Raw genomic sequence first — 15,334 nt, 5'->3', positions numbered from 1 at the left:
AATAAACAGTCACAGCGATTATATATTTCATACTTTAGTATTTTATAAATTGGAGGCTCTATTTTAGGTAAATTTAATACATCCAGTAAGTGATTTTGTGACTATTTGCTCTCTTATTTCAGATAGTGCAAGGGAAGAAGTGTAATAATTCAGTTTTTCATACCTGTACTATTTGAAAACATGAAAATTCATAATTTTTTGTGGAGACTGGTCAGGGCAACAAAGATTGCAATTTAATTTTCAATAATTATGTCACTTGTCCTAAATTTGCCTTTCAATTATTGCTTTCACTTAAAGGTTTTTGATTGCCATATTGATATAAAAATAGTAAGAATACTAGGGGCGCCTGGGTGGCTTAGTCAGTTAAGCATCCGACTCTTTTTTTTTTTTTTAAGATTTTATTTATTTATTCATGAGAGACAGAGAGAGAGAGGCAGAGGGAGAAGCAGGCTCCCAAGGAGCAGAGAGCCCGATGCGGGACTCGATCCCAGGACGCTGGGATCATGACCTGAGCCGAAGGCAGCACTTAACCATCTGAGCCACCCAGGCGCCCAAGCATCCGACTCTTGATTTCGGCTCAGGTGGTGGTCTCAGGGTCCTGAGATTTGGCCCTGCATCAGGCTCTGTGCTCAGTGTGGAGTCTTCTTGAGTTTCTCTCTCTCCCTCTACCTCTGTCCTTCACCCTGCTCGTACACTTCCTATCTCTCTCTAAAATAAATAAATAAAATCTTTAAAAAAGATAATCAGAGTACTATCCATAACCTTTGTAAGATTGTCACATACTTTAAAAAGTCAGATTAGATTAATGGCATAAATTTCAAGAAGTTTCACATGTACTTTGTGAAATGATCACTACAATCAAGTTAATTAATGCATCAATCATGTCATATAGTTACCTTTAAGTTATACACCCATTATAGTAGTAGAAGGAAGAGAGTGATTAATTTTATCTGAATGTCTTTAGGGAAGTATTTACTACAAGATGTTTATGTTGAGTCTAGGTTCATGAGTACCATATTTCAGAATTGGGAATGCAAAGTACACAGTAAAGTCAACAGAGCAAGACTGAGACTGCTATCCTTATAAGGTCCTACTTGCAAATTTGGCCCTTGGCTGGTGTCTGGAAACTTAGATTTTAGAAGTGTTCCTACCGTGCCCTGATACGAATGGTTCACTATGTCTAAACTATCTATACAAATAATAGAGCTTTTGCTGAATACCTTGTTTCCTTCTGGGAGTCTGGAAATTGGAATGTGCAAGGGGGCTAGACAGTGGATGCCTACATGACCAGCTCCCATTAAAAATCCTGGGCACTGAGTTTCTAAGGAGCTTCCCTGCTAGACAACATTTCACAGGTATTGTCACAACTTATTGCTGGGAGAATTCAGTGCATCCTATGTGACTCCACTGGGAGAGGATCCTGGAAACTTGTACCTGGTTTCCTCCAGACTTCACTCCTTCACCTTTTCCCTTGCTCCTATTTATTTGTATCCTTTAGCTGTAATAAATTACAATGGTAGGACTGTATGCTTAGTTCTATGACTCCTCATTGCTAATCAACCCAGGGGTAGTCTTGGAGACACCCAGTACAGGGTAGATTTTTTGGGAGGTCATCTTTGGCAGAGAAAACAGTAGTGGTCAGAGACAAGGACCACTTGTCAAAAAGGAAATACATTATGTTTTGGGAACTGCACCTCATTTTGAATGATTCTGCTAAGATGGGAAGGACTATTAGACAGGAAGCCAAAGAGGACTTTAAACATTATCTAGGTATTTGGTTATTTTCCTTTTAAAGGGCTTTGATTAGTTCAATTCTTATTTGACCAAGCCTTCTTAAAAGCTAAATGAGCACAGAAGGTATAGATAGTCCAACTGAAGTCATGAACCTGACTCAAAAATGCTGCGCCAAGAAAATTGTTCTGATTCTAACCAGTGAAAAATGGAATCTGTCCATGGTCTTATTTTTCAAAATATTTATTATAAAGTAAGCTCCTTGAGAAAAAGATTGTGTTTTTTTTTAAGATTTATTTGAGAGAGCTAGAGAGAGAGTGAGCACAAGCAGGGAGGAGGAGTAAAGGAGAGGGAGAAGCCAACTCCCCACTGAACAGGGAGCCCAATGTGGGACTCAATCCCAGGACCCTGGGGTCATGACCTGAGCTGAAGGCAGACACTTAACCAACTGAGCCACCCCACGCACCCTAGAAGGATTGTGTTTTATTTGTTTTTATTTTTCCTTAATGCAGTGCCTAGTATAGTGTTTTATTAATAGAAGACATTTAATAAATATTATATTTATGATCCCTTAGGAGATTATGAACTTCTTACAAGATGGGACCATATTTTATTCATCTTTGTATCTCTGTAATCTAGTACAGTATCTGGTTTACATTATCCATTCTTTCATTTCCAGGATATTTATTGGACATCTAGGATGTGGCACACACAGTTCTAGGTGCTTGTAATTAAATAGCAAACAAGAGAACAGGGCTAACAGTCACATGGGAGCTGAAGAAATGTTTGTTGAATTCAGTGGTATTTATCAGCCAGACTCTTGACTTCCCACAAGCCTGGCATGGTGAAAGCTGTTCCTATCTTTCTCCTATATTTTGTTTGTCTTATTCCCTTATCTGTACACTGTAATTCTGGTTTTGAAACTGGAATACTATTGCTGCTCTTGTCATTGAGATTTTTCACCTCAGAAATGGCATAAACTCCTGGTCTAAAACAATTCTAACCAAAAACACAGTTGCACTGACCAAGATGGAATACGACAATATAAATTGTAATGGGTAATTTAGATGATGTGTTCCAACAAAGGCAGGGATTTTTGCTTGTTTTATTTGCTTCTATAGTCTCAGAACTCAGGATAGTACTTTCACAATAAAAATTTGTTGAGCAAATCAGTTGAATAAATAATCTTATATCAGTAGCAAATGAAAGTTTTATCAATGAAATATTAAAATTATTTTTTTGGGAAATAATACTAGCCAGGGGAGTGAAAACATGTAACACATAATTTAAAAGAAGCTCAAAAACTCAAGATGATTCTATAATGAAAAAATTTCCTGAGATGGGAGGTGGCAAAGTTGGGCTCTGGGTGCTTTGCCATTAACTTGCAATAATAGGACTTTTGTCTGGTCATTTTAAACTTTGTGCACCTCCGTTCTCTCATCTGTGAATTGAAGATGTTGAAAGAGATTTCTACACTCTCTTCCACAACAGTATTAAATCCATATGATTGTTTAAAAGGAATGATACCTGATGGGAGTTATGTATTTGCGTGTCATCCTTGCACACGGGCCATGCTAATCTTCTCTGTATCGTTCCAATTTTAGTATATATGCTGCCAAAGCAAGCACCCTGATGCGAGTTATGTAAAACCTAATTTGACCGGTTCTGTAGACTACTTCCATCAGTTGCTGGTCATTTTCTCATATTGCAAATTTATTAATGTCTCAGACAGTGATGACAATGGTGATGGACAGGCAAATAATAGAAACAACGGTATCAACTTACAGGAAAAACTCTTTCTAGCAGATGAAGCTTTATCAGAATATAAAATAAAGGGCGCCTGGGTGGCTCAGTTGGTTAAGCGACTGCCTTCGGCTCAGGTCATGATCCTGGAGTCCTGGGATCGAGTCCCGCATCGGGCTCCCTGCTCGGCGGGGAGCCTGCTTCTCCCTCTGACCCTCCTCCCTCTCGTGCTCTCTGTCTCTCATTCTCTCTCTCACAAATAAATAAATAAAATCTTAAAAAAAAAAGAATATAAAATAAAATAGGAAGCTAGGGGATAAGTAAGTAGGGAACAAAATAAGATGATGCATTTTTATCTGTCTCTTATGGTGTATTTGAATTTAAGTTGTGAATAGCAGGAAGAGGGTTGAATTGATGTAGACTGATCCAGGAAGACAGATTTTCTTTTCTGGAAAACTTCTTGTAGAATTTCACATGCTTCATAGACATATAATCTGTTATCATTATTTTTAATAGTGATATGTCTTAGTAGATCTATTATTTGTATTTAATACATAATAGTTTCTCATAGATTTGTATAAATTAGCAAAACAATGAATTTGATATAATAAAATGAATACCAGCCTCTTGAGAGTTAACACTTACGTAAAATGCTGTAACACATAGATCACATTATTGAGGATTGCCTTGGGACAGGCTGCCATTGCTATTTATCCAAATATACAACTATCTGGGGCTTTCATCAGGAATGACAATTCTAGGACAAAAACAAAGATTTACCATGGAGCCTGAAACAGGCAGACAAGTAGCTTTAAACAGTAAGCAATCTTTTCAGATTGATTTTTTTTTCTTTCATCAAGAGTCAGTGTCAATGATGTCTGGCTTTCCCCAGGATTCATGACATAAAAATTTCATCTTAGGAAATGTTTGTTAAAAACAGACAGGGCGCCTGGGTGTCTCAGTCCATTAAGCATCAGACTCTTGGTTTTGGCTCAGGTTGTGATCTCAAGGTCATGGGACCCACTCAGCACACAGTCTTTTTGTCCCTCTCCTTCCTCCCCCTCTGCCCCTTCTCCCACTCATGCACCTACTCTTTGCCCATGCTGCGCTCCAAGCACACCTGCGTGCATTCTCTGTCTCTAAATGAATAAATAAAATCTTAAAAAACAAACAGACAGTATTTAGTATGTACTTTTATCATATGATGCCTATAATGCCTATAATGTGGCACCAGGATTTTGTTGTATCTGTCCATAATTATTTATCTGGAATGTAAGTTTTGAAGGACCTGATTCTGGAAACACATAAGACTATCATAAAGATTTATGATTGGATCTCCAGTAGAAACTTTTAAGAATCAAATGTTTTTTGTTTTTGATTTATTATACTTTGAGCTAAATATGAAGGGAGTGGGGGCATAATTCTTCTAAATCCTTTTTTAAAAGACTAAATAAAAAGTTTAAGACTGCTAAAATATGACCTCTCAAAAACTTCTCAGCAACTTTTTGAGAAAAAAAAATTGTGATTGTAAGTCACATTGGTGGTGAAACTAATTTTAAAATGAATTTTTACATAAATTTTAAGTTCAGTGTATCATTCATGAGGCTATTTGTAGTTAATTTTTCAAACATTGTATCTGAACCTAGTCACCTTTGTCTAAATGCTCTATTTTGGTCTTTGACTTCGAAATTCTCATTATTACATATTGGGTATCCCCTTGATTTTTGACTCATGTCATTTTCAAGGACATCATAAAAAATTATGTCATTAGAATTTATATTTCATATTTTTCCCATTCAAATTTGTCAACTATAGTCCTCTTGCTACAAGATTTCCTTATCCAATACCAATATTCTCTCTTCTGCTTATGCAGTTCTTCAAAGAATTCATCCAGTCCCAAATCTCCAACTCTAAACTTCAAGTTAGTTATCACCAAATCCATTCAGTTATTAATTCCATTGATAAATATTTATCGAGTATCTCCTGGCCTGCTAAGCACTGTGTTGAGAACAATGGTGAGATTTTCCCTCATCCCAGTCTTTCTTTCTTCTTGTTTATTCATTCATTCTTTTATTCAACCAATATTTAATATACTGCTATTTTGTGCCAGGAAGAGTACTAAGTAGAGGAATTACAGTTTACAATTTCTTTGAGACATGAGAAATGTAAATGGACAATTTCAACTTTAAGAAGTAAGTGCTAGTATGATAAAGGTTTTATACAGGAAGCTCTGGAAGATGGGTGGGCATGGAGGTTCAAGAGAGGGTTTTGCATTACTTAGTATCTTGCCTGAGATTTCAAACCCAAGCCAATTGTCTTGGTCTAGATTTCTCTAGAAGCTGACCCTGTGACAAGGATTCAACTGCAAGTAGTTTATTTGGTAAGCTGGTAGACCAGTGGGGAAATGAAACAGGGAAGAGAAAGATGCCAATATAAAGTGTACGTGATCAAGCCAGTTACCACCATGGACAACTGGAACTCGATCCCTCTAGGGAAATAGGAGAAACACTATGGTATACAACTTAGAGTTACCTACCATCCTCTGCCCCAGGTTGAAGAATCTGGTTTCTATTCACCAGCTCCCTGTCCACCATTGTTCACTTCTGGGGACACTGACTCTTTGTCACTTCTAGCTTTCCTTATGCATGGCCACATGTGCTCTTGAGGCTAAATAAAACCTTAAGACCAATAAGGGCAGATATTTACATTAAGCAGCCTCGGATGTATATAAATGAATGTTGCAGACATATGCACAGGGTAGCAACACCATCTGCTAAACCAGGTAATTCATAGAAGGAATTTAACACCAGAAATTGGTTGTGAAGTTGTCAGAAGTGCGACAAGAACAAAGGGGAAAAGTGAGGTGATATCAAGATTAGCAACTGCAGGAAGCTAATATGACCCCTAGGGCAAGAGGAACACAGGGAGGAAAGAATATGTCTGGGCCAGGAGCCAGGGCTGTGCAGCAGAAGTCTGAATCACTGAGAAGACAAGGAAACTACTAGAGATGTTGATTGAAAAAGAGTCAGATAAAGATATACCCTGGTTTTGTCTATCTTCCTGTTCTCCAGAGTCTAGCCAGTACTTCCCATTGGCCAAACCCAGCTAAGAAGACATTAGTCAGAGAAGCCCAGTAAGTGTGGCTTCAGGGATCAGGCCCTTGAAATACACAGCAGGGTAGAGAAGGGCAGGGGATAGACCTCAGCCAAGAGGCAAATAACCAGCCAGGTTTCTTTAGGATATATTGCCTAAGCAGAGTTGTCAAGATTTCCCCCACCTAATTTTATTTTGCACTTTTTGTCACCAAACCACCTTTATTGCATTGAGAGTAGTCTCTTTCTAACCCTAAAAAAGTGGTATACTCAGGTTGTTTTCCCAGTCTACAGTTCTTTCTACATCTAATTGTCTTTCAAAGTCCAGGTTATGACTAACCTTCCCAAATATTCTAGGTGACAACGATGTCCCCTTTTCTGGGAGTGTTAGTGTGTGTGTTTGTGTGTGAGACACACTATTGTATGCCACCATGCATTTGTTCCTGTTAATGAGTGTTTTACTTGACTCTTCCCCACCTCCCTGAAGGGTAGGGACCTGTATGAGTTAGAATTACATTGTGCTTTTTGATAGGAAAGCGAAAATGTCACTGACTACTTTTCTCTCTTGTGTAAACATGGATCATCTAGGCTGATACGACAGTTTCTCTACCAGCACGGATCTAAAGCCCTAATCCTAAATATATTGCTTCCACTTCATGATCTGAGTTAGCTGCTGCGAATCTAACCACTATGCCCACATTCTAGCTAGCAGGATGGAGGCTGTGAGGAAGAGAAGACCAGCCTCCTGGTAGATCATTTTAAGGTTATTTACACATCAGATGCACTTATAGCCACAGAACGACATGGTCACACTTGGATGCCAGAGAGTCTGGAATATTACTTATTCCAAGTAGTCCTATGTATTATGTTGGATCCTTTAAGAAGCAAACATCAAGATGGAATTCGCTGTGCAAAAGCTTAACTGGGGGGGGGGGGTGCCTATGAAGAATAAAGGAGAGAGAGTAGGAGCAGACAGGGAAGACTTTCAGATCATGAACGATGCAGATCTGACATCTGAGAAAGGAAGGAATTGAGTAGCAGTACAACTCTGAGAAAGTCTCAGGCAGGCCTGTAGGAAGCCCCAGAGCAAAGATTTCCCATTAAAGAAGTCCGATGTTGGGCACGAGTGGCCCCGTTTGGCACCCCAGCTGTGCTCAATCCTCCCAGCTAGCTGTCTCTGGCCCGGGTCACAAACGGCTCTCCTGCAGGTTGCCACACCAGGTGACCATGGCCCCTTGCTTCGATTATTATAGAATCTTCACAGAACCCTTCCTCGCACTTCTTTTCTACCCTGTTAACTTCCAATGCAATATTATATACATGGCTGTGGAATATTATACACATGTGCTTCATGAGTAATTTGCTCACTTTCAATGTAAGTTCATGCTCTAGTTTTTTCCTGGTTTTCAAAACCACACATTTAGAGAGGCTTTCAGATGTAACAAGATTATGAGTTCCAACATATCTTCGAAAGCAAAGGAAATTTTTCTGAGAGATGGGATTTTATTAGTTGTTTAATGGAGGTTGTTAAAGGGGATGAACACTGAAAAAGGCAACATAATATTATGGGTTTGTAGAATTCAGAATGAAGGAAATGAACACATATAATTTCATAGATGAAATCTAGTTCAACTTCTGCTATTAGGGAACAGCTGAGGAAAAGGAGGCACAGATAATAATCTACCTAAGTTCCCACAGTACATTGAGGCACCATCAGGCCTATGTCCCTGGTCTCCCAGTTTCCCAATATTACGGTGTGTGCTCTGCTCTGCCTCTCTTTTTGGGTCGGGCTTTATCACAAAACTTTGCTAACTGGTAAGTTCTATTTGGAGGTCATATCCTACAAAAGGAATTGAACAGAAATAGAGTGACTTGGGGTTTTAAAGGTCAGGCCAAAAAGGCTATTTTCCTGGAGAATGAAAGACTTTGTTATACCCATTAAGCATAATAATTGGTGACTGATTGTCATAATGCCTTATGCTCTGCTTAACCTAATCAACAGAATCTGTAAAATATCAATCCACTCACTGCTTACACCAGGAGGTATTTCTGGAGAAATGCTAGACTTTCGTATTAATTGGAAAAAAATTGCACATAATGGGTTTCTCTAAATGGTCTGATGACTTATGCTGTCAAATCTTCACAGTCCAGATGGGGAGGATCACTCTCTTGGGCATAAAGATGCAAACCCCTTCATCTTCCCAAAGTTGTTCACCTGTGGTATTAGAGGATTGCTGCATGAATCACAAGAAATAGTAGTTTGCTACTCCTTCTCCCATTATTGTTAAGCAGAAAATAAACTGCAAACCTAAACGCTCACCCCAGGCTTACTCACATCTTCATTTCCGTACGTCTGAGAATTCAGGTGCATTCTCAACAAGTTTACAGCTTCACAAGACATTAATATAGCCCTTTGGTTGCAGTAATGTTCTTCCAAGTGCAGTGCCCAGAATGGCACCATGTCTACTGCTAATAGTGCATTAAATCTCTCTCAGATCCTGCCGACCCCCATGATCAAGGCTGTTCCTGGGGAGCTGTTTGAAGAGATTGCTGATGCTCAGCATTGATAACAAGGAGCCACGGGTGAAGGCTGCATTCAGTACTGAAACTGTGTCTTCTTTTACAATAAACACCTGGAGCTTGCTTTTCTCTTTTGGACCCTGATGTCATAATGATAATCAGAGAAAGGTCCTCAGCAGAGAGAAGATAACTGGTCCAATTAGGTAACAATAAATGCATCATGTAAACTCCAGGAACAAGATAAAAAACCAGTTGGATCAGGGTTGTGCTAGTTCGTCCTGACTTTTCTGCTATTTCCCAGTCACACTTAGGAATAAGTGCCCAGGTAATTAATTGTGGCACATTTTATCAAATAGTGAGAGCTGAGCTGCAAGTAACAGAATATTTAGACAGGAGTGGCTCAGACAGTAAGAACATTACTATCTTACAGAGTAAGAAGTCTGGAAATAGATGGTTCCAGGGTTTATTTAGGGATTCAATGACATCATCAAGGGTTAAGGATCTTGCCATTTTTTCCAATCTACCATCCAACATTTACTATGTTCATGGTCATTATGGTTGGTCAGAGACCACATTGACCAGTTATTAATTTAAAAAACAAAAATCTGGGACATATGGATGGCTCAGTCAGTTAAGTGTCTACCTTCAGCTCAGGTCATGATCCCAGGGTCCTGGAATCAAGTCCCACATCGGGCTCCCTGCTCAGCTGGGAGCTTGCTTCTCCCTCTGCCTGCCACTCCCCCTGCTTGTGCTCTCTCTCTCTCTGACAAATAAATAAATAAAAAAATAAATAAAAAATAAATAAATAAATAAATAAATAAATAAAATATTTTAAAAAATAAAAATAAAAAACAAAAATCCCTAATTCCCAGTGGAATTTATAAGTGCAATTTATAAACTTGGCAAAAAATAATAGAGGCTAATACTTTTATGACATTATCCTCGGGAAGGAGGAACTCTTCAAGAAGTCACACAAAATTTTAAAAATCATAAAAATTATTAGTTTAACTATTATTAAAATTAACATATTCTATTGATCAAATTGTTATAAAGAGTAAAGATATAAACGACAAACTAAAAAATATTTATAGCACAGATAGACAATAAAGAAATAAATTCAGAATATGTATATATTCAGTATAATACTTACCAATTAATAAAAATATAAACACTCAAATAGAAAAATGAGCAAAAGATATGATTGTATAGCAGAGGCAAAAAAAGGCCCTTAATCACATAAAAGAGATGTTCAACCTATTTAATAGTTAGGTAATTTGATAATTAAAACCATAGTTGCAATGGACTGAATTTTTGTCCCCCAACGATTCATATGGTGGAGCTCTAACTGCCGATGTGCTGCTATTTGGAGATGAGGCCTTTGAAAGGTTTTCATTAGTTTATGAGGGTGGGGCCCTCAGGATGGGATTAGTGGCCTTATAAGAAGAAGAGAAAGAGATCCTTCTCTTGCCACGTGAGGTCATGCTGAGAAGGTAGCTGTCTGCAAGCTAGGGAGAGAGCTCTCACCAGAACTTGACTATGTTAGCACCCTGATCTCAAACTTCGAGCCTCCAAAACTGTGAGAAAATAAATTTCTGTTTTTAAGCCACCCAGTCTATTATGGTATTTTGTTATGGCAACCAGAGTCGACGAAGACGTAACATACATCAGATTGGCAGCTATTAAAAAATGAAATCATGTCATGTGTGTTGGCCAATTTGTGGATTAAAAGAAATCACATCCATTGCTGTGGATGAATAAATTGGAACAACCATGTTGGAAAATAGTTTGGCATTCCCTAGAAAATCTGAGCATGTAAACATCCTACCTTTCACCTAGAAATTAGGGAAACACTTCCAAATGTGCACCAGGAGACAAGCACGTGAATGTGTAAAACAGCTTTGTCTATCATGGCCTAAAACTAGAATAATCCTGAAAGTTTATCAACAGCAAAATTGACAAATATATTGTGATACATTTATAATACATAAGAATGCTGTACTACAGTGAAAATAAACTGTAACTAACCCACAGGGTTAATGTCAAAAAGATAATATAAAATGAAAGAAGCTGGGGCACCTGGGTGGCTCAGATGGTTAAGCGTCTGCCTTTGGCTCAGGTCATGATCCCAGGGTCCTGGGATCGAGTCCCGCATCGGGCTCCCTGCTCTTTGGGAGCCTGTTTCTCCCTCTGCTTCTCTCTCTCTGACTCTGTCTCTCATGAATAGATAAATAAAAAATCTTTAAAAAAAATAAAAAAATAAGGGGGCACCTGGCTGGCTCACTTGGTAGAGCATGTGACTCTTGATCTTGGGGTCATGAGTTCAAGCCCCATGTTGGGTGCAGAGATTACTTTAAAAAATAAAAATAAATAAATAAATAAATAAAATGAAAGAAGCAAGTCACAAAAGAATTCTTATTCAAATATAATTAATATGTAGTGGTATATTAGTTTCAGTGGTATAATATGATGATTCAACAATTCTATTCATTTTTCAGTGCTCATCAAGGTAAGTGTACTCTAAATACCGTGTATCTGTTTTACCCATCCCCTCACCAACTTCCCTGCTGGCAACCAGCAGTTTGTTCTCTGTATTTAGGGGTCTGTTTTTTTTGTCTCTTTTTTCTTTGTTTATTCATTTGTTTTGTTTCTTAAATTCCACATATGAGTGAAATCACATGGTATTTGTCTTTCTCTGACTGACTTATTTCACTTAGCGTAATACCCTCTAGGTCTATCCATGTTGTTGCAAATGGCAAGACTTCATTCTTTTTATGACCCAGTAATATTCGATTATATATATATATAATATACACACCACAGCTTCTTTATCCTTTCATCTATTGCTTCCATACCTTGGCTATTGTAAATAATGCTGCAGTAAACATAGGGATGCATATATCCTTTTGAATGTTTTCATTTAATTTGGGTAAATACGCAGTAGTGGAATTACTGGATCATATGGCAATTCTATTTTTAATTTTTTCAGGAATGTCCATACTGTCTTACACATTTGGCCAATTTGGATGTAGGATGTTTACATGTTCAGATTTTCTAGGGAATGCCAAAATGTTTTCCAACATGGTTGTTCCAATTTATTCACCCATAAGAAATGGGTGTGATTTCTTTTAATCCACAAATTGGCCATTGCATTCCTACCAACAGTGCAGAAGTTTCCATTTTCTCCATATCCTCTCTAACACTTATTTCTTGTGTTTCTGATTTTAGCCATTCTGACAGATGTGCAATGGTATTCCATTGGGGTTTGATCTGCATTTCCCTGATGATGAGTGATGTTGAGCATCTTTATATATGTCTGTTGGCCATTGTATGTCTTCTTTGGAAAACATGTCTGTCCAGGTCCTCTGCCCATCTTTTAATCAGATTATTTGGGGGTTTTTTTGGTGTTGAGTTGTGTAAGTTCTTTATGTATTTTGGATAGTAACTCCTTACTGGATATATCCATTTGTAAATATCTTCTCCCATTCTTTGATTGCCTTTTTGTTTTATTGATGGTTTCCTTCTCTGTGCAAAAGCTTCTTATTTTGGTGTAGTCCTAACAGTTTAATTTTGCATTTGCTTCCTTTGGCTGAGGAGACATATCTAGAAAAATGTGTCTACAGGCAATGTCAAAGAAATTACTGCCTATGATTTCTTCTTGGATTTTTATGGTTTCAGGTCTTACATTTAGGTCTTTAATCCATTATTAGGTAAAATTGACATACAATCAATATGTATATTCCAGGTGTAAAATCAGATACATATTGGCATATGCATATATCTGTGAAACCATCACCATAATCAAAACAGTGAACATATTCATCACTCCCAAAGTTTCCTTCTGCACCTTTGTAATCCCTCTTTTTCATCTCCTTCTGTGCCACGTCCCCCATTCTTATCACAAATCTGTCTTTTATTACTATGTGTTAATGTTTACTAGAGATTTATATAAATGAAAGTATACAGTACGACTATTTCTTGATCTGTCTTCTTTCATTCAGAATAATCATTTTGAGATCAACTATGCTGTTGTTATAGCAATAGTTCATTCTTTTTTATTACTGAATATTATTGTATGGATATACCACAAGGTATTTTATCCATTCACCTGTTGGCTGACATTTCAATAGTTTCCTGGTTTGGGCTATTATTAATAAAACTGCTATGAACATTCCTGTACAAGTCTCTGTATGCACATTTATTTCCTTTTCTCTTCAAGTGGGATGTCTGAATCATTGTTAGGTGTGTGTTCAAATATTTAAGAAATTTCCAAATTGTTTTCCAAAAAGCTTGTACCATTTTACATTTCCACTAGGAAGATATGAGCATTCTAACTTCTCCACATCCTTGCCCAAACCTGGTATGGTTTGTTTTTTTAAATTTTAGACATTCTGGTAGGTGTGAAGTAGTATTTCATTGTGGTTTTGATTTGCATTTCCCTAATTCACATAGTAACTGATGGTATTGAACATCTTTTCATATCATTATTTGCCATCCATCTATCCTTTGGTGAACTACCATCTATCTTTGGTGAAATATTTTGCTCATTTTTAAATTTGGTATTTAGCTTTTCATATCATTATTACTGAGCTTTAAAAGTTCATTACATATTCCAGATACAAGTTCTTTATCAAGTATAAGCTTTGCAAATATTTATTCCTAGTCTGTGGGCTTATCTTTTCATTCTCTTGACAGTGTCTTTCAAGAAGCAGAAATGCTTTAATTTTGATGAGGTACAATTTAAAAATTTATTCTTTAATGGATTATGCTTTTGGTATTATATTTAAGAAATCTTTGTCTAACCCAAGTTCACTAAGACTTTCTCTTACATTTTCTTCTGGAAGTTTTATAGTTTTAAGTTTTTTGTTAGGTCTATAACCTCTTTGAATTATTTTTTATATGATATGAGGTATGGATTCAAGTTCATGGTTTTTTTTTTTGTTTGTTTGTTTTTTGCATTTGGACAAATATTCCAGTATTCCAGCACTATTTGTTAATAAGACTGCCATTTGTCCACTGGGTTACCTTTGTACCTTTGTTAAAAAATTGGTCATCCCTATTTGTGTGGGTTCATTTCAGGGTTCTTTATTCTAAAATAATATATATATATTTTTAAAGATTTTATTTATTTATTTGACAGAGAGAGAGAGAGAGAGACAGTGAGAGAGGGAACACAGCAGGGGGAGTGAGAGAGGGAGAAGCAGACTTCCTGCTGAGCAGGGAGCCCGATGCAGGGCTCGATCCCAGGACCCTGGGATCATGACCTGAGCCGAAGGCAGACGCCCAATGACTGAGCCACCCAGGTGCCCCTAAAATAATATATTTTAAAACAATACATAAATAAGGGATTGAACTATAAATAAAAGAAAAAGAAGGACTAAAAAATTTCAGGGTCATGGTTACCTTCGCGTGAGTTGATAGAGCAGCGAAGTATGAGATCAAGGAAAGGCTATTAGGACACAAAATGTTGTTTTTTTAAGTTGGGTTATAAGTATAAGCTGTCTGGTTTTATTATTAGTCTTTAAACTTGACTTATACATTACAGAAAGTCTATTTTATAAATTGTACTCTATAAGCCTTATATTTCACTATAAGAAGTACCCCCAAACTGACTTCTCCATAGCTTCTATTAGTCAAAACTGGTTTACATGATGCCCCCCAAAACAATCATTGCCAAAGGAGAGTTGAATTTTTACGGGTCTCAAGGTGACCAAAGCCAATGTGCTGTTATTAAACTATTTTCTCATTGCCTCAAACCCATTCTTCTATACAGATTTCCTCCCTTACCCACAGTTTTTCCTTCTGCGGTTTCAGTAACCCAGGGCCAAGTGCCATTGCGAAGCAGATGATCCTCCTTCTGACATGTCACCAGAAGGTCAGGAGTAGTCTAACACTACATCACAATGCCTATGTCATTCACTTCATCTCATTATGTAGGTGTTTATCATCTCCCACCATAACAAAAGAAGGGTGAGAACAGTACAATAAGATATTTTGAGAGAGAGGCCACATTCATGTTACTTTTATTACAGTATATTACAGTTACAATTGGTCTATTTTATTATTAGTTACTGCTGTTAATCTCTTGCTGTGCCTAATTTCTTTTTTTTTTTTTAAAGATTTTATTTATTTATTCATAAGAGACAGAGAGAGAGAGAGAGAGGCAGAGGGAGAAGCAGGCTCCCCGCTGAGCAGGGAGCCCGATGTGGGACTCGATCCCAGGACCCTGGGATCATGACCTGAGCCGAAGG

General features: G+C 37.5%; 1 non-coding gene across 1 annotated transcript; it reads right to left on the bottom strand.

The window, feature by feature from the left end:
- Window positions 1-3,252: 3,252 nt before the first annotated feature.
- LOC115939701 (U6 spliceosomal RNA) lies at window positions 3,253-3,359 on the bottom strand. The gene has a single exon (XR_004074477.1). It is a non-coding gene; the product is annotated as a U6 spliceosomal RNA (small nuclear RNA).
- Between the last annotated feature and the right edge of the window lie 11,975 nt (window positions 3,360-15,334).

Source organism: Leptonychotes weddellii, chromosome 8 (genome assembly GCF_054177405.1).
Source record: "Leptonychotes weddellii isolate Sample4059 chromosome 8, ASM5417740v2, whole genome shotgun sequence".
Classification (NCBI taxonomy): domain Eukaryota; kingdom Metazoa; phylum Chordata; class Mammalia; order Carnivora; family Phocidae; genus Leptonychotes; species Leptonychotes weddellii.
This window is presented reverse-complemented; position numbering and strand designations above follow the sequence as displayed.